Source organism: Salmo salar, chromosome ssa16 (assembly GCF_905237065.1).
Source record: "Salmo salar chromosome ssa16, Ssal_v3.1, whole genome shotgun sequence".
In the NCBI taxonomy this organism is placed as follows: Eukaryota; Metazoa; Chordata; class Actinopteri; order Salmoniformes; family Salmonidae; genus Salmo; species Salmo salar.
Window position 1 is genome coordinate 13,269,965 of NC_059457.1, and position 20,752 is coordinate 13,290,716.

At 43.5% G+C, this 20,752-nt stretch overlaps 2 long non-coding RNA genes across 3 annotated transcripts; one reads left to right on the forward strand and one right to left on the reverse strand.

Annotated features, from left to right (window-relative positions):
- Window positions 1-5,330: 5,330 nt before the first annotated feature.
- LOC123727791 (uncharacterized) lies at window positions 5,331-6,322 on the reverse strand. The gene is made up of 3 exons (XR_006759675.1): window positions 6,232-6,322; window positions 5,829-5,962; window positions 5,331-5,508 (listed from the first exon to the last, which is right to left on the reverse strand). It is a non-coding gene; the product is annotated as an uncharacterized lncRNA (long non-coding RNA).
- Window positions 6,012-7,734, forward strand: LOC106573270 (uncharacterized). 2 transcript variants are annotated; one of them, XR_006759674.1, is made up of 4 exons: window positions 6,012-6,602; window positions 6,797-6,934; window positions 7,067-7,261; window positions 7,536-7,734. It is a non-coding gene; the product is annotated as an uncharacterized lncRNA (long non-coding RNA). The 2 variants fall into 2 exon arrangements; XR_006759673.1 differs by having other exon boundaries at window positions 6,797-7,261.
- The last annotated feature ends 13,018 nt before the right edge of the window (window positions 7,735-20,752 follow it).

A 20,752-nucleotide genomic window follows, 5' to 3' on the forward strand; every position in this document is an offset into this window, starting at 1 on the left:
TGTAGTTACCAATCTCATCATCATCTTATTTCTTTATTATGTTGTTAAGTATTTCACATATACTAATTGTCTCTGTTTTTTCAATTTTGCTCATGTTCTCTTCTGCTCTTATTCTACCCAGACTACCGAATAGCTGTTCAGATCGGATAGGTCTGTCTTGTCTGTAGTGTTTCTGTAATATGCAGTACCTTGTAAAAGTATTCATCCGCCTTGGCGTTTTGCCTATTTTATTGCATTACAACCTGACATTTAAATGGATTTTATTTAGATTTCATGAAATGGACATACACAAAATAATCCAATTTGGTGAAGTGAAATGAAAAATGACTTGTTTAAAAAAATTCAGCAAAAAAATACATGGAAAAGTGGTGCTTGCGTATGTATTCACCACCTTTGCTATGAAGCCCCTAAATAAGATCTGGTGCAGCCAATTACCTTCATAAGTCACATAATTAGTTAAATAAAGTACACCTGTGTTCAATCTAAGTGTCACATGATCTGTCACATGATCTCAGTATATATACACCTGTTCTGAAAGGCCCCAGAGTCTGCAACACCACTAACCAAGGGGCATCACCAAGCAAGCGGCACCATGAAGACCAAGGAGCTCTCCAAACAGGTCAAGGACAAAGTTGTGGAGAAGTACAGATCATTGTTGGGTTATAAAAAAAATATCTGAAATTTTGAACATCCCACGGAGCACCATTTGATCCATTATTAAAAAATGGAAAGAATATGGTACCACACCAAACCTGCCATTAGACCAGGCAAGGAGGGCATTAATCAGAGAGGCAACAAAGAGACCAAAGATAACCCCGAAGGAGCTGCAAAGCTCCACAGCAGAGATTGGAGTATATGTCTATTGAACAGAGCTGGGCTTTACAGAAGAGTGGCCATTGCTTAAAGAAAGAAATAAGCAAACATGTTTGGTGTTCGCCAAAAGGCATGTGGGAGACTCCCCAAACATATGGAAGAAGGTACTCTGGTCAGATGAGACTAAAATGTAGCTTTTTGGCCATCAAGGAAAACACTATGTCTGGCGCAAACCCAACACCTCTCATCACCCCGAGAACACCATCCCCACAGTGAAGCATGGTGGTGGCAGCATCATGTTGTGGGGATATTTTTCATTGGCAGGGACTAGGAAACTGGTCAGAATTGAAGGAATGATGGATGGCGCTAAATACAGGGAAATTCTTGAGGGAAACCTGTTTCAGTCTTTCCAAGATTTTTGACTGGGACGGAGATTCACCTTCCAGCTGGACAATGATCCTAAGCATACTGCTAAAGCAACACTCGAGTGGTTTAAGGGGAAACATTTAAATGTCTTGTAATGGCCTAATCAAAGCCCAGACATCAATCCAATTGAGAATCTGTGGTATGACATAAAGATTGCGGTACACCAGCGAAACCCATCCAACTTGAAGGAGCTGGAGCACTTTTGCCTTGAAGAATGGGCAAAAAACCCAGCAGCTAGATGTGCCAAGCTTATAGAGACATACCCCAAGAGACTTGTAGCTGTAATTGCTGCAAAACATGGCTCTACAAAGTATTGACTTTTTTTTGGGGGGGGGTGAATAGTTATGCACGCTCAAGTTCTGTTTTTTTGTCTTACTTCTTGTTTGTTTCACAATAAAAAAAAGGTGGTAGGCATGTTGTGTAAATCAAATGATACAAACCCCCCCAAAAATCAAGGCAACAAAATAGTAAACATGCCAAGGGGGGTGAATACTTTCACAAGCCACTGTAGTTGTTTTCTCTGTCTGTCTATCACAGTGAGCCTGTTAGACTAAATACATGAAACCGGAATTGTCCCCCTTTTTAATTTCATAAATAATAACATTGGATATTTGAATGATGTATTGACCGCCGAACTGGAAATGTCCCCGGTTTTTATTTCAGAAATCTGGTCACTTTAGGTTAAGTGTGCCTTGAATTCTAAATAAATCACCAACAGTGTCACCAGCAAAGCACCCCACACCATCACACCTCGTCCTCCATGCTTCACTGTGGGAACCACACATGTGGAGATCATCCATTCACCTACTCTGCGTCTCACAAAGACATGGCGGTTGGAACCAATAATCTCAAATTTGGACTCATCAGACCAAAGGATAGATTTCCACCGGTCTAATGTCCATTGCTCCTGTTTCTTGGCCCAAGCAAGTCTCTTCTTATTATTGGTGTCCTTTAGTAGTGGTTTCTTTGCAGCAATTCAACCATGAAGGCCTGATTCACACCTCCTCTGAACAGTTGATGCTGAGATGTGTCTGTTACTTGAACTCTGCATTTATTTGGGCTGCAATTTCTGAGGCTGGTAACTCTAATGAACTTTTATAGCAGTCCTCATGAGAGCCAGTTTCATCATAGTGCTTGATGGTTTTTGCAACTGCATTTGAAGAAATGTTCAAAGTTCTTGAAATGTTCCTGATTGACTGACCTTCATGTCTTAAAGTAATGATGGACTGTTTCTCTCTTCTTATTTGAGCTGTTCTTGCCATAATATGGACTTGGTCTTTTACCAAATAGGGCTATCTTCTGTATATCACCCCTACCCTGTTACAACACAACACAACTGACACAAGAGCAAATAGATTTATTAGAATAAGAATTTGAAATAAATGACATCCAAGCTTTGATACACGGATCAAAGCATCTTTACTACATTTTAGTCAAATCAATTTCTAAAGTGTCACAGAGATTTCAATCAAGCTGGTGACAAGAAAGTTATATATGAGAAACATCAGATTTCTTCTAATAATCAACAACACTTTTACATGTGTTTTTCATCAAAACAGCTGTCAACGCACTATGGGAAGGTGTTCAGCCTCTACTTCGAGGCAGACCTTCTGTGATCATCAATGGAACAAAGGCTATGAGGGAAGAATTGGTGACCAGAGCTGTAGATTTTGCTGGGTGACCCAATGGGCTCTTCCTACTCAGCCAAATCACACAAGGCAAAGGTGTTAGCCCAACAAATGACCTCATCTAGATAATGTTACTGTAACTAAAACAATGCAACAGTCAGGTAGCACCCCTGGATGGGATTGTCTCAACTAGGCGACTCAAATGGAAAAGCTGTTACTTTTTAATAGGCAAGCCATATGACATGACACAGCATATTTGCAATATTTGCAGTTTCAGGAGTCATCATGATGAACTATGGACCTAGCTGGAGAGATCACTGTTGCTTTGCCCTGATGATTCTGAGAAACGTTGGTCTGGGAAAGCAGTCCAGGTTGGAGAGGATTCTAGAGTAGGTACACTACATGGCCAAGTATGTGGATAGCCCTTCAAATGAGTCATTTCGGCTATTTCAGCCACATCCATTGCTGACAGGTGTATAAAATCGAGCACACAGCCATGCAATCGCCATAGACAAACATTGTCAGTAGAATGGTCTTACTGAAGAGCTCAGTGACTTTCAACATGGCACCGTCATAGAATGCCACATTTCCAATGTGTAGGAGCAACAATGGCTCAGCCTTGAAGTGGTTGGCCACAAGCTCACAGAACAGGATCACCGATTGCTGAAGCATGTAACAATCGCCTGTCCTTTGTTGCAACACTCACTACCGAGTTACAAACTGTCTCTGGAAGCATCGTCAGCACAAGAACTGTTCATCGGGAGCTACATAAAATTAGTTTCCATGGCCGAGCAGCTGCACACAAACCTAAGATCACCATGCGCAATGTCAAGCGTTGGCTGGAGTGGTGTAAAGCTTGCCACCATTGGACTCTGGTGCAGTGGAAACGCATTCTCTGGAGTGATGAATCACGCTTCACCATCTGGAAGTCTGACGGATGAATCTGGGTTTGGCGGATGCCAGGAGAACACTACCTTCCCCAATGCATAGTGCCAACTGTAAAGTTTGGTGGAGGAGCAATAATGGTCTGGGGCTGTTTTCATGGTTCGGGCTAGGCTCCTTAGTTCCAGTTAAGTGAAATCTTAACCCTACAGCATACAATGACATTCTAGACGACTCTGTTCTTCCAACGTTGTGGCAACAGTTTGGGGAAGGCCCTTTCCTGTTTCAGCATGACAATGCCCCCGTGCACAAAGCGAGGTCCATACAGAAATGGTTTGTCGAGATCGGTGTGGAAGAACATGACTGGCCTGCACAGAGCCCTGAGCTCAACCATATCGAACACCTTTGGGATGAATTGGAACGCCGACTGCGAGCCAGGCCTAATCGCCCAACATCAGTGCCTGACCTCACTAATGCTCTTGTTGCTGAATGGAAGCAAATCCCCTCAGCAAATGTTCCAACATCTAGTGGAAAGCCTTCCCAGAAGAGTGGAGGCTGTTATAGCAGCAAAGGGGGGGACCAACTATGTATTAATTCCCATGATTTTGGAATGAGATCTTCGACGAGCAGGTGTCCACATACCTTCGGTCATGTAGCGTACATGTCTCTCCACCCTAACAATGGGAGTCAGTGTCCACAAAGCGACATAGCGGGCTGTCTAGCTCCCGCCTATCCATTCTTTGGATTTGTGTATAAATGTCATTATTGTAATCCTTTTTTAAATATTCGATGAGGGTTGTTGACGTCAACCGCCTGTATTCAATGGAGAGAGATGCTATGCTACTATAGCATCATGTCATGAATATGCATTGCCATCTCGAGACCACTCCGATATATATATTTTTAAGAAGTAAAATCAAATTTGATTGGTCACATACACATGGTTAGCAGTTGTTAATACGAGTGTAGCGAAATGCTTGTGCTTCTACTTCCGACAGTGCAGTAATATCTAAGTAATCTAACAATTCCACAACAACTACCTAATACACATAAATCTAAGTAAAGGAATAAGAATATGTACATATAAATATATGGAGGAGCGATGACCGAGCGGCATAGGCAAGATGTAATGGATGGTATAGAATACAGTATATACATACTGTATGAGGGACAGGTAGCCTAGTGGTTAGAGCATTGGGCCAGTAACCGAAAGGTTCCTAGATCAAAACCCTGAGCTAACAAGGTAAAAATCTGTCGTTCTGCCCCTGAACAAGGCAGCTTAACCCACTGTTCCTAGGCTGTCATTGTAAATAAGAATTTGTTCTTAACTGACTTGCCTAGCTAAATAAATTAGTAAAGATATGTAAGCAGTGACTAGTGATCCATTTATTAAGTGGCCAATGACTTCGAGTGTATGTAGGCAGCAGCCTCTCTGTGTCAGTGATGTCTGTTTAGCAGTCTGACGGCCTTGAGATAGAAGCTGTTTTTCAGTCTCTTGGTCCCAGCTTTGATGCACCTGTACTGGCCTCGCCTTCTGGATGGTACCGGGTTGAACAGGCAGTGGCTGGTGTTGTCCTTGATTATCTTTTTGGCCTTCCTGTGACATCAGGTGCTGTAGGTGTCTTGGAGGGCAGGTAGTTTGTCCCCGGTGATGCGTTGTGCTGACAGCGCCACCCTCTAGAAAGCCTTGCGGTTGTGGGCGGTGCAGTTGCAGTACCAGGCGGTGATACAGCCCGACAGGATGCTCTCAATTGTGCATCTGTAAAAGTTTGTGAGGGTTTTAGGTGACAAGTCGAACTTCTTCAGCCTCCTGAAGTTGAAGAGGCCTGTTGCGCCTTCTTCACCACACTGTCTGTGTGGGTGGACCATTTCAGTTTGTTGAAATGGTCCACGTGTAACATGTCCTACTTATATCAGTACACTCGTAACAATTTAAGCATTACGAAACTTATAGTCGATCAAATAAACATCACGTAGAAAATAAGCCATTCCTTTTTTTCTGACCAAATTCGACACTCTATCCGTTACCTCCATACAAAAACTCATTGCTTGGTTGGCAAAACAAAAAATAAACACCACCTGCTGGAGGGATTTTCCGCCGAGTAGGCCATCTCTCTTCCCCTCTGATTATGTAAAACAACTGGGAATTCAGAAATCTCCGACTTCAGCACGCTCAAGACAACTGGGAACTCGGGGGAAAACGAGCGCTCCAACTGGGAAAACGGGAAACGTGGGAAAACGTGTTTTGAACGGTCATCCAGACCTGAAGATCACTGACATCATGATTTGATAGAATTCAATGCAATTCAACGTCGGGTTTCCAGGCAATGATGTGACTAGCAGCTACCGTTAGTGCTTTGGTAAACGATTTCAAGTTATGAATGCTATGTAACTTGCAAGTTAATAACCTGTAACTAGCTAGATTAATAAGAACCTTTGATAGTGCTGTTTTTTTTTTACGTGTCAATATATTTAATCCTACCTAACCAGCCTGCATTGTTGGTTGTTATGGGGGTCTGATGATCCTTGTTTCCTGAAGACAGAGGGCAGCGACCCTCTCCAAAGCTTCCTGAAGGGGTGTGAAGGGCGGAAACTCAACAGCAAGGAATCACAATCAAAATATCCAGAAAAAGTATAAAGACATTGTTCACAATAAGTAAAAAGCCCTCCACTTCACAGACATAGGTGTATTGGGGGTGAAACTCAGCTGACTTCTGTGCATTCTGTGTGCATGCTTATTCAGTTGTGTTCACATCAGCAAGGAGGACACAGTAGCAGAGTATGGCATGCTGGAAGGTGACTATACCCAGAATAGCTCTTCTGCACCACCAAAGTCCTGGCAAATGCTGGAAGGTGAGACTGCATACAACACACACACACACACACACACACACACACACACACACACACACACACACACACACACACACACACACACACACACACACACACACACACACACACACACACACACACACACACACACACACACACACACCTCTGGTCGGAGGCCCCCAAAGAAAACATCTGGTCCTCTGCCTCCCTAGGTAAATATCTCTGGAGAGCACTTCTGGCTGGGTGCCCCTCCTGGCTTTGATTTATGAGTACACATCTCCCCAGTCCCACTGAAGGCCTTACCTATCCCTCTGGCCTCACTTCACAGCTCTGGATCACCCCATGTTCTGGTAAGGTCAAACACATACAGTACATAGACACATCTTATATTCTTAGTTGAGTAGACTTAAATACTCTGATCGCTCTGTGATTCCAGTTGCTGGTATTTTGGCTGAGTTGTATTTTGTGGATGTGGTTTGTAGGTCAAAGGATGAGAGGGATAGACTCTCGAAGTGGACTGGGATCCCAGAGGCGGTGGCCATTGACCTCACCAACATCCAGAAAGAGTACAAAGACATTGTCCTACCTTTCATCACCTTACACCATAACCTGTGGGACCCAGAGAGACACACACTTTACCTCTACAGAAGCATGGTGGCTTTTGTCATGGCTTACAGGTGAGAAGTTGCATGACTCAGTCATCAAGGAAGGGCTATAGAATAGAGGGATGATTGGCTTTCTGCAATGCTGCTTGTTCATCATTACAAAACAGTCCACCCAAATATAGACGTTTGATATTTTCCTCCAGTCAAGTATACAATTTACTTATATTATTAATGCAGCATAATTTACAAAGTTGATCATACATCCAAAATACAAGATACAATATATGATTCTGACGCATAGGGTTGCAAAGGGTATTGTCACATATACTCCCTCTCTGGCCTCTAGGTCGTCAGGCTGCTGATTATCCTGCACACCTGTCACCATCGTCTTGCGCGCCAGCGCCTCATGACACTCACCTGGACTCCATCACCTCCTTGATTATCTTCCCTATATCTGTCACTCCCCTTGGTTCTTGATTCTGTTTTCATGTTGGTGCGTTGTCTGTGTTTCGTGGTCATTGTTTATTTTATTTATTAAAACACTCACTCCCTAAACTTGCTTCCCGACTTGCTTCCTTTATATACACTGCTCAAAAAAATAAAGGGAACACTTAAACAACACAATGTAACTCTAAGTCGATCACACTTCTGTGAAATCAAACTGTCCACTTAGGAAGCAACACTGATTGACAATAAATGTCACATGCTGTTGTGCAAATGGAATAGACAACAGGTGGAAATTATAGGCAATTAGCAAGACACCCCCAATAAAGGAGTGGTTCTGCAGGTGGGGACCACAGACCACTTCTCAGTTCCTATGCTTCCTGGCTGATGTTTTGGTCACTTTTGAATGCTGGCGTTGCTTTCACTCTAGTGGTAGCATGAGACGGAGTCTACAACCCACACAAGTGGCTCAGGTAGTGCAGCTCATCCAGGATGGCACATCAATGCGAGCTGTGGCAAGAAGGTTTGCTGTGTCTGTCAGCGTAGTGTCCAGAGCATGGAGGCGCTACCAGGAGACAGGCCAGTACATCAGGAGACGTGGAGGAGGCCGTAGGAGGGCAACAACCCAGCAGCAGGACCGCTACCTCCGCCTTTGTGCAAGGAGGAGCAGGAGGAGCACTGCCAGAGCCCTGCAAAATGACCTCCAGCAGGCCACAAATGTGCATGTGTCTGCTCAAACGGTCAGAAACAGACTCCATGAGGGTGGTATGAGGGCCCGACGTCCACAGGTGGGGGTTGTGCTTACAGCCCAACACCGTGCAGGACGTTTGGCATTTGCCAGAGAACACCAAGATTGGCAAATTCGCCACTGGCGCCCTGTGCTCTTCACAGATGAAAGCAGGTTCACACTGAGCACATGTGACAGACGTGACAGTCTGGAGACGCCGTGGAGAACGTTCTGCTGCCTGCAACATCCTCCAGCATGACCGGTTTGGCGGTGGGTCAGTCATGGTGTGGGGTGGCATTTCTTTGGGGGGCTGCACAGCCCTCCATGTGCTCGCCAGAGGTAGCCTGACTGCCATTAGGTACCGAGATGAGATCCTCAGACCCCTTGTGAGACCATATGCTGGTGCGGTTGGCCCTGGGTTCCTCCTAATGCAAGACAATGCTAGACCTCATGTGGCTGGAGTGTGTCAGCAGTTCCTGCAAGAGGAAGGCATTGATGCTATGGACTGGCCCGCCCGTTCCCCAGACCTGAATCCAATTGAGCACATCTGGGACATCATGTCTCGCTCCATCCACCAACGCCACGTTGCACCACAGACTGTCCAGGAGTTGGTGGATGCTTTAGTCCAGGTCTGGGAGGAGATCCCTCAGGAGATCATCCGCCACCTCATCAGGAGCATGTCCAGGCATTGTAGGGAGGTCATACAGGCACGTGGAGGCCACACACACTACTGAGCCTCATTTTGACTTGTTTTAAGGACATTACATCAAAGTTGGATCAGCCTGTAGTGTGGTTTTCCACTTTAATTTTTAGTGTGACTCCAAATCCAGACCTCCATGGGTTGATAAATTGGATTTCCATTGATTATTTTTGTGTGATTTTGTTGTCAGCACATTCAACTATGTAAAGAAAAAAGTATTTAATAAGATTATTTCTTTCATTCAGATCTAGGATGTGTTGTTTAAGTGTTCCCTTTATTTTTTTGAGCAGTATATATTTTTACACACTTTTAATTTATTTTACTGTCTATGTCTTTGTTGTAAATGTTTTGGCACCAAACTGGTGGCAGTTGAAAAAAAGTTAATGGTTTGAAGAGTTGTAGAGTTATAAATAATGCCATTGTTTTAAAATTAATTATGCCATTGTCTCTTGAACCATATGGTCTATCCACTAGAAACTCAAACTCATGGACACCGATATAAAGAATGAATACTATATATGAATTTTTTTAAATGAAGTTAAACATAAATTACCAAAGTTACCATAGATTGCCATCTGTTAATAACCAAAACTACAGAAGATTCCAGGAACTTTGGTAAATTACCGGTAACTTTGCAACCCTACTTAAGCAAAATTAAGACCCACATTGGGATACATTTTAGACACCAACATATTGCCAGTAAAAAATAAAACTGAAGTCTGGCTAGAAAAGCTATTGCAATTAATATTTGCAAAGTGAGCTGTTTTTGGGGAAACAGGTTTGTTTCTGGCACCATACATGCAACCCAGATTCTCCATATAATTCCCTTTAAAAGCCACTCCTGTGATTGGGTGATGATTTCCGCACATCAAACCCCTCGTGTGATTGAGTGATTTGTTTCCACACACCACACCCCAGGTGAGACCAGTGTCTTACTATACATTATAAGGAAAAAGAGGTCAAGTAAATTGTTCGTGACTGCTGGCTATATGACTTGGTCCAGAGAAACGACAAGTTATAGTTTTCAGTGGTAACCCGTGTTTATTTTTACTGCCGAACTCACAAGTCCTCCAGTGGAGGTAGTGTAAAATATCTACAACCAGAAATAAGGGTTACAGCTGTTTAAATTTCAAATATCCACTTTCTCTCTCTTTTCTGTCTTTTTAGAGGTTAAACAGCCAACATTGCTTGTGTCCCATCACTCTATGGAGTGGAGGTGATTTACTTGTGAAGATGTTGAAAAGGAGTGTCCTACTTCAGTATGTTGTCCATTTCGTTGGTTACTGACAGAAGTAACAACTGTTTTGACACTTGTACTGTAGTGCTGCGGATATGCTTCAAGTGCTTTCTGTTTAGGTCTGAATACAATCCCATAATCCACTGTTTCTCATTTCCTTCCTTTCTTTTACTCTGCAGTTTCCAGGAGCCCCTGAATGAGGGCCCCAATCCCCCCATGATGGTGCCCATTCGGTACATGTTAAACCTTGTGTCCAATCACAACGGCAATCTGGAGTACACACCTGTATGTAAAAAACTACAGTCGATATTATGTAAACTGATCTTATGTAGTGGGTTTAAAGCAAGAATATGATATTATGCTGTGATATGTCCCTTTCTCTCTGCATCTACAGGAGTATTTGAAGATTCTGTCCATGTAAAGTACCCGGAAAGGAGAGGAAGTCTTCAACACGTATGATCAGATGGCCAACTGGCAGCTCCTACACATGATTTGCCGAGCCAGATCAAAGCAACAGCAACGACACTGCAGACATACCCTTGTCCAATGTATACAAAGCAGCTGTGCAAGGTGACTGTAACAGACTGAACACAGACAGATGAGTAGGGGTGGATAGAGACAGCTGACACATTTTTTTTCCTAATACACTACACATAAATATCTTCAAACTGAATGAACACAAATTAGAGACCACATTTCTAAATTATCCTGAGTTCTTCACATCTCCTTATGGTTTTCCATGGACACCTTTAAATCAGTCTGTCCTATCCTGTGCTTCCCCATCCCAGCAACTGAGTCTGAAGCTGAATAGCACGTCTTGGTGGAGAAGTGGAGTTTTTGCTTGAGATGGAAATTGTGGGAGACAAGGGAGTCTTCATCTTTGGAAAGTCAGGGTCCCTCACCTAAACAACACTCAAGGTAACCATGATCAAAACGTAACCATAGTAACTCACTAGAGTGCAGGCAGTCGTATATTTAAGACTGTCCAGTTTGTATTGGTGTTTGCCTCTCTCCCTAGATCCTGTGCAGGTCAGTGGAGGAGTTTGAGGACTGTAGTGAGAACGAAGGCTGGGGGGAGGCAGAAGATGACGATGAGGAGAAAATGATGCAGGCACTGTCCAACGAGGGCCTGCCAAGTCTGGACCCTCTGTGGAAGCGTCTAGTGCACGCTTCAGTCCCTTTAACACTGGACCCATATGGGGAGGACATGCAGAAGGACAAGGTACTGCTGAAGGGTAAAGATCGCCATGCTTAACTGAGTAGCCGGGAGAGGAGGGCACTGCAAGTCCGCTACGGCCAAAAGACTATCCTGCACCAGCTTCTGGAGCTCACCAAACCCTGAATTACCACTCAATCCATCTCAAAGCACTCACTGATTTGTAGTGACATCTACTCAAAACATGCCTGAAGGAATTAATAAGACTATTTGAATAAAGCTGGCCAGTGGCTCTATTTTAACTGAACATATTTGGAAAAGAGTGATTTTACTGTATACTGTATCCTTGTGAATTTGTATGAGACTAATGAGCGTTGGCTTCTTTAAGAGCCCCCTATAGACAGTTGGGTAAGTACTGCTCCATGTCCTTCATTGGTCATTAAGTCACCCAAACCTGCAATGGACCTTCTTACTGCCCTGCTACACTATAGCCAAATATTCTTTATAAATAACCCAAGACTGTCGTTTAATCATAGTGGGCAGAACAAGCAACGACGTGGGCAGAGCCAAGAACGAGCTAGAAAGAGCCTATTGGCGCATTCTAGCATGTATCTGCATTTCCGTTAGGGAACGCCTACTCTGAAGTGTATGTGCAAGAACTCAATTCAGCCTTGCAATCCTTCTAAACAAAACAACAAATATTTCAACTTTGGCTAAGGGTAAAGTCTACAAAACTTAGTTCACTCTGTCTGTAACAGACTCTAGTTTTGGAAACAAAACTGTATTGAGATCAAATGTTTCATCGATGACAACATTTGGAGAATGTCGGCCAAAATCCATCTCGCTCCTCTTCTTCCAAAATGGTGCAGTCGTAAGACGTGTTTTCGTCCCATGTAAATATTCATTCTTTTCCGTTTTTTTGTATACATTTCAATCTCTTTTTTTCCATTTTCGAATTAAATATACCTTCCTGCAACCCGCCTCACCCAATGTGGTACGGATCTGCTGTTTTTTAGACCTTATAACTGGAACCTCCATCAGAAGCTAGCCAGCTAATTAGCTACTAGCTATTTAGTCATTGTTAGCCACTGCTCGTGGTCTTTACCTTTAGCTCGGACTCCAGCCGCTTTAGCCCGGATAATTCCTGCCAGTCTGCACAGTGCAATATCAGCCCTGAGCATATCGGACTGCTTTTTTCCCCACTACATCACCGGATTCCTGCCGCAAGCTCTGGACCATTACACCGGATCTTCGCAGCTAGCTAGTTGCTACCGAGTAGCTATTGTGGCTAAAGCCCTTGTCCAGTAGCATGCACCAGTTAGCCTCGAGCTAGGCCCATCTCCCAACTAGCAAAGGAAGTACACAAACTACAATACCTCTCTTGCCAATTGGCCTGGACCCTTTGTCGACATGGAGCCCGCCGATCCATCACGACTGGTCTGCTGGTCTGCTGACGTAATTCGGCCGACGTGCTCTCAACCGGCCTCTGCGTCATGGATGTTGGTGATGATTCATCTGCTAGCCCCGGCCCGCTAGCTTCCTGAACGCCGTGTCTCCCGTTCGCCTAGCGTAGTAATCGACTACCGAACGGCTCCCTGTTTCATCTATTGCTGCTCATTGGACCCTATGATCACTCGGTTACACAGCTGATGCCTGCTGGACTGTTCATTAACACGGTACTTAATTTTGTTTATCTGTCGGCCCCAGCCTCGAACTCAGGCCCTGTGTGTAGCTAACTGACTCTCTGCCCATTCATCACCATTGTTGTCCTAGCTGTTCACCCGTTGTTGTCTTAGCTCTCCCAATCAACACCTGTGATTGCTTTATGCCTTTCTCTAATGTCAATATGCCTTGTATACTGTTGTTTAGGGCAGCTCTCATTGTTTTATTTTACTGTGGAGCCCCTAGTCCTGCTTAACATACCTCAGATAGCCCCCTTGTCCTACCCCCCACACATGCGGAGACCGCACCTAGCTTAACTGGCGCCTCCAGCGATGCAACCTCTCATCGTCACTCAATGCCTAGGTTTACTCCCACTGTACTCGCACCCTACCATACCCTTGTCTGAACACTATGCCCTGAATCTATCCTACCACGCCCAGAAATCTGCTTCTTTTATTATCTGTTCCCAAAACACTAGACGACCAGTTCTTATAGCCTATAGCCATACCCTCATCTTACTCCTCCGCTGATCCTCTGGCGATGCAGAGGTTAACCCAGGCCCTCTCATTTTCTGAATTCTGCAACCGTAAAAGGCTTGGGTTCATGCATGTCAACATCAGAAGCCTCCTCCCTAAGTTTGCTTTATTCACTACTTTAGCACACTCCGCCAACCCTGATGTCCTAGCCGTGTCTGAATCCTGAGGCCACCAAAAATTCTGAAATTTCCATCCCCAATTACATTTTCCGTCAAGACAGACCTGCTAAAGGGGGCGGAATTGCAATCTACTGTAGAAATAGCCTGCAGAGTTCTGTCATACTATCCAGGTCTATGCCCAAACAGTTCGAGCTTTTACTTTTAAAAATCCATCTCTCCAGAAATAAGTCCCTCACCTTTGCTGCTTGTTATAGACCCCCCTCAGCTCCCAGCCGTGCCCTGGACACCATATGTGAATTGATTGCCCCCCATCTATCGTCAGAGTTCGTACTGCTAGGTGACCTAAATTTAGATATGCTTAACCCCACGGCCGCCCTGCAATCTAAGCTTGATGCCCTCAATCTAACACAAATTATCAAGGAACCTACCAGGTAGAACCCCAAATCCGTAAACATGGGCACCCTCATAGATATCATCCTGACCAACTTACCCTCTAAATACACCTCTGCTGTTTTCAACCAGGATCTCAGCGATCACTGCCTCATTGCCTGGGTCCGTTATGGGTCCGCGGTCAAACGACCACCCCTCATCACTGTCAAATGCTCCCTAAAACACTTCTGCAAGCAGGCCTTTCTAATCGACCTGGCCCGGGTGTCCTGGAAGGATATTGAAGTGCTTTCCTCACCATCTTAAATAAGCATATTGAAGTGCCTTCCTCACCATGTTAAATAAGCATGCCCCTTTTAAAAAATGTAGAACTAAGAACAGATATAGCCCTTGGTTCACTCCAGACTTGACTGCCTTTGACCAGCACAAAAACACCCTGTGGCATACTGCACTAGCTTCGAATAGTCCCCGCGATATGCAACTTTTCAGGGAAGTCAGGAACCAATAAACACAGTCAGTTAGGAAAGCAAAGGCTAGCTTTTTCAAACAGAAATTTGCATCCTGCAGCACTAATTCCCCCCAAAATTGTGACACTGTAAAGTCCATGGAGAATAAGAGTACCTCCTCCCAGCTGCCCACTGCACTGAGACTAAGAAACACTGTCACCACTGATAAATTCACGATAATCGAGAATTTCAATAAGCATTTCTCTATGGCTGGCCATGCTTTCCACCTGGCTACCTCAACCCCGGCCAACAGCTCTGCACCCCCCGCAGCAACTGGACCAAGCCCAACCCCCCGCTTCTCCTTCACCCAAATCCAGAAAGCTGATGTTCTGAAAGAGCTGCAGAATCTGGATCCCTACAAATCAGCTGGGCTAGACAATCTGGACCCTCTCTTCCTAAAATTATCCACCACCATTGTTGCAACCCCTATTACTAGCCTGTTCAGCCTCTTTTTTGTATCGTCTGAGATTCCTAAAGATTGGAAAGCGGCCGCAGTAATCCCCCTCTTCAAAGGGGGAGACACTCTAGACCCAAACTGCTACAGACCTATATCTATCCTACCATGCCTTTCTAAGGTCTTCGAAAGCCAAGTTAACAAACAGATTACCGACCATTTCGAATCCCACCATACCTTCTCCGCTATGCAATCTGGTTTCCGAGCTGGTCATGGGTGCACCTCAGCCACGCTCAAGGTCCTAAACGATATCATAACCCCCAATCGATAAAAGACAATACTGTGCAGCCGTATTCATCGACCTGGCCAAGGCTTTCGACTCTGTCAATCGCCTGGTTCACCAAGTACTTCTCAGATAGAGTTCAGTGTGTCAAATCGGAGGGCCTGTTGTCTGGACCTCTGGCAGTCTCTATGGGGGTGCCACAGGGTTCAATTCTCAGGCTGACTCTCCTCTGTATACATCAATGATGTTGCTCTTGCTGCTGGTGATTCTCTGATCCACCTCTACGCAGACGACACCATTCTGTATACTTCTGGCCCTTCTTTGGACACTGTGTTAACTAACCTCCAGACGAGCTTCAATGCCATACAACTCTCCTTCCGTTGCCTCCAACTGCTCTTAAATGCAAGTAAAACGAAATGCATGCTCTTCAACCGATCGCTGCCCGCACCCGCCCGCCCGTCCATCATCACTACTCTGGACGGTTCTGACTTAGAATATGTGGACAACTACAAATACCTAGGTGTCTGGTTAGACTGTAAACTCTCCTTCCAGACTCACATTAAGCTTCTCCAATCCAAAATTAAATCTAGAATCGGCTTCCTATTTCGCAACAAAGCATTCTTCACTCATGCTGCCAAACATACCCTCGTAAAACTGACTATCCTACCAATCCTTGACTTCAGCGATGTCATTTACAAAATAGCCTCCAACACTCTATTCAGCAAACTGGATGCAGTCTATCACAGTGCCATCCATTTTGTCACCAAAGCCCCATATACTACCCACCACTGCGACCTGTATGCTCTTGTTTGCTGGCCCTCGCTTCATATTCATCGTCAAACCCACTGGCTCCAGGTCATCCAAGTCTTTGCTAGGTAAAGCGCCGCCTTATCTCAGCTCACTGGAACACCATAGCAGCACCCACCCGTAGCATGCTCTCCAGCAGGTATATTTCACTTGTCATCCCCAAAGCCAACACCTACTTTGGCCGCCTTTCCTTCCAGTTCTCTGCTGCCAATGACTGTCAGAACAGCTTACCGATTGCTGTAGCTGTACACAGCCCATCTGTAAATAGCCCATCCAACTAACTACCTCATCCCCATATTTGTTTTTGTTTTTCTGCTCTTTTGCACACCAGTATTTCTACTTGCACATCCTCATCTGCACATATATCACTCAAGTGTAAATTGCTAAATTGTAATTACTTCGACACTATTGGTCTATTTATTGCCTTACTTCCTTACTTCATTTGCACACACTGTATACAGATTTTTCTATTGTGTTACTGACTGTACGTTTGTTAATCCCATGTGTAACTCTGTGTTGTTTTTGTCGCACTGCTTTGCTTTATCTTGGCCAGGTCGTGGTTGTAAATGAGAACTTGTTCTCAACTGGCCTATCTGGTTAAATAAAGGTAAAAAATAAATAAAATTGAATTCTCCCACTGCCAGCCACTGGGCTTCCTCTCACCACCATATTTGGTAGTGAGTGGAAATGCCAACTGGATGCTTCACATTTATACATCCGGTGAAATATCTGTCTCATTGTTCTATCTGTGCTATAGCCATCGGGTGTCCGGTATTGCCATCACCCATCCTCTGAAATCAATGAAAGCTGCTATTCTCCTTCTGTTGCGTCACGTCCAATGGCAGAGTCCAAGCTCAAGAAACGCCAAGGCTCAAATTCGATGGCTGACGCATGCGTTCATTCTATCTTGTGAATTTAAATAATTACAAATACATTTTACATTTTACATTTTAGTCATTTAGCAGACGCTCTTATCCAGAGCGACTTACAGTAGTGAATGCATACATTTCATTTTCATTTCATACATTTTTTTTCTTCTTCTTCGTACTTCGAATCGAACAAGCGTTGCAAACACCATGCTCTACCAACTGAGCTGTAGTCAAGGCATATGGCCTGGACTACACACCACTGGTTATTGTGTTACGATTTTGAAGACAAGAACCAACTAGCTACCAGAAACTAGTTAGCTACATTGCATTGACTATGTTCACAATGTACTCCAGGCTCTATCACAACCAGCCGTGATTGGGAGTCCCATAGGGCCCAGCATCGTCCGGGTTTGGCCGGTGTAGGTCGTCATTGTAACTAAGAATTTGTTCTTAACTGACTTGCATAGTTAAACAAACGTTTGATTATACCATTATTTAAGTAGGCAAGTCAATTAAGAACAAATTCTTATTTATTTATATATATATGTGTGTGTGTGCGTGTATATATATATATATACAACATATATACACACACACACACACACACACACACACACACAGTTGAAGTCGGAAGTTTACATACACTTATGTTGGAGTCATTAAAACTTGTTTTTCAACCACTCCACAAATTTCTTGTTAACAAACTATAGTTTTGGCAAGTCAGTTAGGACATCTACTTTGTGAATGACACAAGTAATTTTTCCAACAATTGTTTACAGACAGATTATTTCACTTATAATTCACCATATCACAATTCCAGTGGGTCAGAAGTTTATATACATTAAGTTGACTGTGCCTTTAAACAGCTTGGAAAATTCCAGAAAATGATGTCATGGCTTTAGAAGCTTCTGATAGGCTAATTGACATCATTTGAGTCAATTGGAGGTGTACCTGTGGATGTATTTCAAGGCCTACCTTCAAACTCAGTGCCTCTTTGCTTGAAATCATGGGAAAATCAAAAGAAATCAGCCAAGACATCAGAAAAAAAATGGTAGACCTCCACAAGTCTGGTTCAACCTTGGGAGCAATTTCCAAATGTCTGAAGGTACCACGTTCATCTGTACAAACAATAGTACGCAAGCATAAACACCCTAGGACCATGCTGCCATCATACCGCTCAGGAAGGAGACACGTTCTGTCTCCTAGAGATGAACGTACTTTGGTGCGAAAAGTGCAAATCAATCCCAGCACAACAGCAAAGGACCTTGTGAAGATGCTGGGGGAAACAGGTACAAAAGTATCTATATCCACAGTAAAACGAGTCATATCGACATAATCTGAAAGGCCGCTCAGCAAGGAAGAAGCCACTGCTCCAAAACCACCATAAAAAAGCCAGACTAGGGTTTGCAACTGCACATGGGCACAAATATCGTACTTTTTGGAGAAATAGATGGCATCATGAGGAATTACAATTATGTGGATATATTGAAGCAACATCTCAGGACATCAGGAAGTTAAAGCTTGGTCGCAAATGGGTCTTCCAAATGGACAATGACCCCAAGCATACTTCCAAAGTTGTGGCAAAATGGCTTAAGGACAACAAAGTCAAGGTATTAGAGTGGCCATCACAAAGCCCTGACCTCAATCCTATAGAACATTTGTGGGCAGAACTGAAAAAGCGTGCGCAAGCAAGGCCTACAAACCTGACTCAGTTACACCAGCTTCTGTCAGGAGGAATGGGACAAAATTCACCCAACTTATTGTGGGAAGCTTGTGGAAGGCTACCAGAAACGTTTGACCCAAATTAAACAATTTAAAGGCAATGCTACCAAATGCTAATTGAGTGTATGTAAACTTCTGACCCACTGGGAATGTGATGAAAGAAATAAAAGCTGAAATATATCATTCTGACATTTCACATTTTTAAAATAAAGTGGTGAGCCTAACTGACCTAAAACAGGGAATTTTTACTTGGATTAAATGTCAGGTATTGTGAAAAACTGAGTTTAAATATATTTGGTTAAGGTGTATGTCAACTTCCGACTTCAACTGTATATTCATTGAAATGCTAATCCTTCGCACATGAACGGCCCCTCATTCATGTCATTGTTGTCTTCTCTGTTGAAATCTGTTTAATCTATGCCTAGTCACTTTACCCCTACCTACATGTACAAATTACCTCGACTAACCAGTACCCCCGCACATTGACTCGGTATTGTTATTTTGTGTTATTTTTAATTGTTTTTTACTTTCGTTTATTTGGTAACTCTTTCTTGAACTGCATTCTTGGTTAAGGGTTTGTTAGTAACCATTTCACGGTAAGGTTTGATCGGGTAAAGTTTGAATTTGATTTCTCCTTTGCTATTTTTATCATCCATGGAACCCCTGGCCCATGCAATTGGTTAATCGAAGGAAATAACACACATTTCCATAAAATCTACTGATCATTTTACTATATCGAGGCAATGTATCTCAGTCGCTCCCAAATGCATTGAAGATCATAGATAAATTCATCTTAATCTCATATTATTAAATTAATCTGCCGCTGAAGACCCCTGAAGGAGGACTCAATCTCTACCTATAGAATCCCAATTGTTTCCCATTGTAGATATATTTCCTTGTTTAGACAGAACCATTGCCAAAAACGTTGACAGAAAACTCTAATCAATTCAATCTGACCTCAGATGGACTAACATCCCAGTTCATTTAACTGGCTAAATGAATATTTTGCCAGGGCTGAATTTCTGTAGTTCAATGCTTACCATGTCTCCCCCTTCAGGCTATTGGGATAAAATCCAGTGTGGTTTCAAAATGTAAATAGAAGGTAAGCGATCCCGGAAAAATGTACAAACTTCTGGGCCAAAATTACGAAATGTATTTCTAAGTGCATGAATGTACGATGTTAGCTCCTCGAATCTCTCAATTAAGCGAGAATTGCTGTTGGCAGGTAGCACTGCCGTAAACAAACACGTTGGCTCATAATGGCAATTACGTCACTCTCCCAATTCGCCAGTGGATATACAGTTCCAGTCAAAAGTTTGGACACCTACTCATTCCAGGGAATTACTTTTTTCTTTTTTGTACTATTTTCTACATTGTAGAATAATAGAAGACAAAACTATCAAATAACACATGGAATCACGAAGTAACCAAAAAAGTATATATTTTATATTTTAGATTCTTCAAAGTTGCCACCATGTGCCGCCTTGACAGCTTTGCACACTCTTGGCATTCTCTCAACCAGCTTCATGAGGTAGTCACCTGGAATGCATTTCAATTAACAGGTGTGCCTTGTTCAAAGTTCATTTGTGTAATTTATTTCCTTCTTAATGCGTTTGTGCCAATCTGTTGCATTGTGACAAGGTAGGGGTGGTATACAGAAGATATAGCCCTATTTGGTAAAAGGAAGACCTAGACTCTTGCCATTCTCTCAACCAGCTTCACCTGGAATGCTTTTCCAACGGTCTTGGAAGGAGTTCCCACATATGCTGAGCACTTGTTGGCTACTTTTCCTTCACAAGTCTAACTTATCCCAAACCATCTCGATTGGTTTGAGGTCAGGTGATTGTGGAGGTCATCTGATGCAGCACTCCATCACTCTCCTTGGTAAAATAGTCCTTACACAGCCTGGATGTGTTTTGGGTCATTGTCCTGTTAAAAAACAAATGATAGTGCCCCTCAGCGCAAACCAGATGGGATGGCGTATTGCTGCAGAATGCTGTGGTAGCCATGTTGG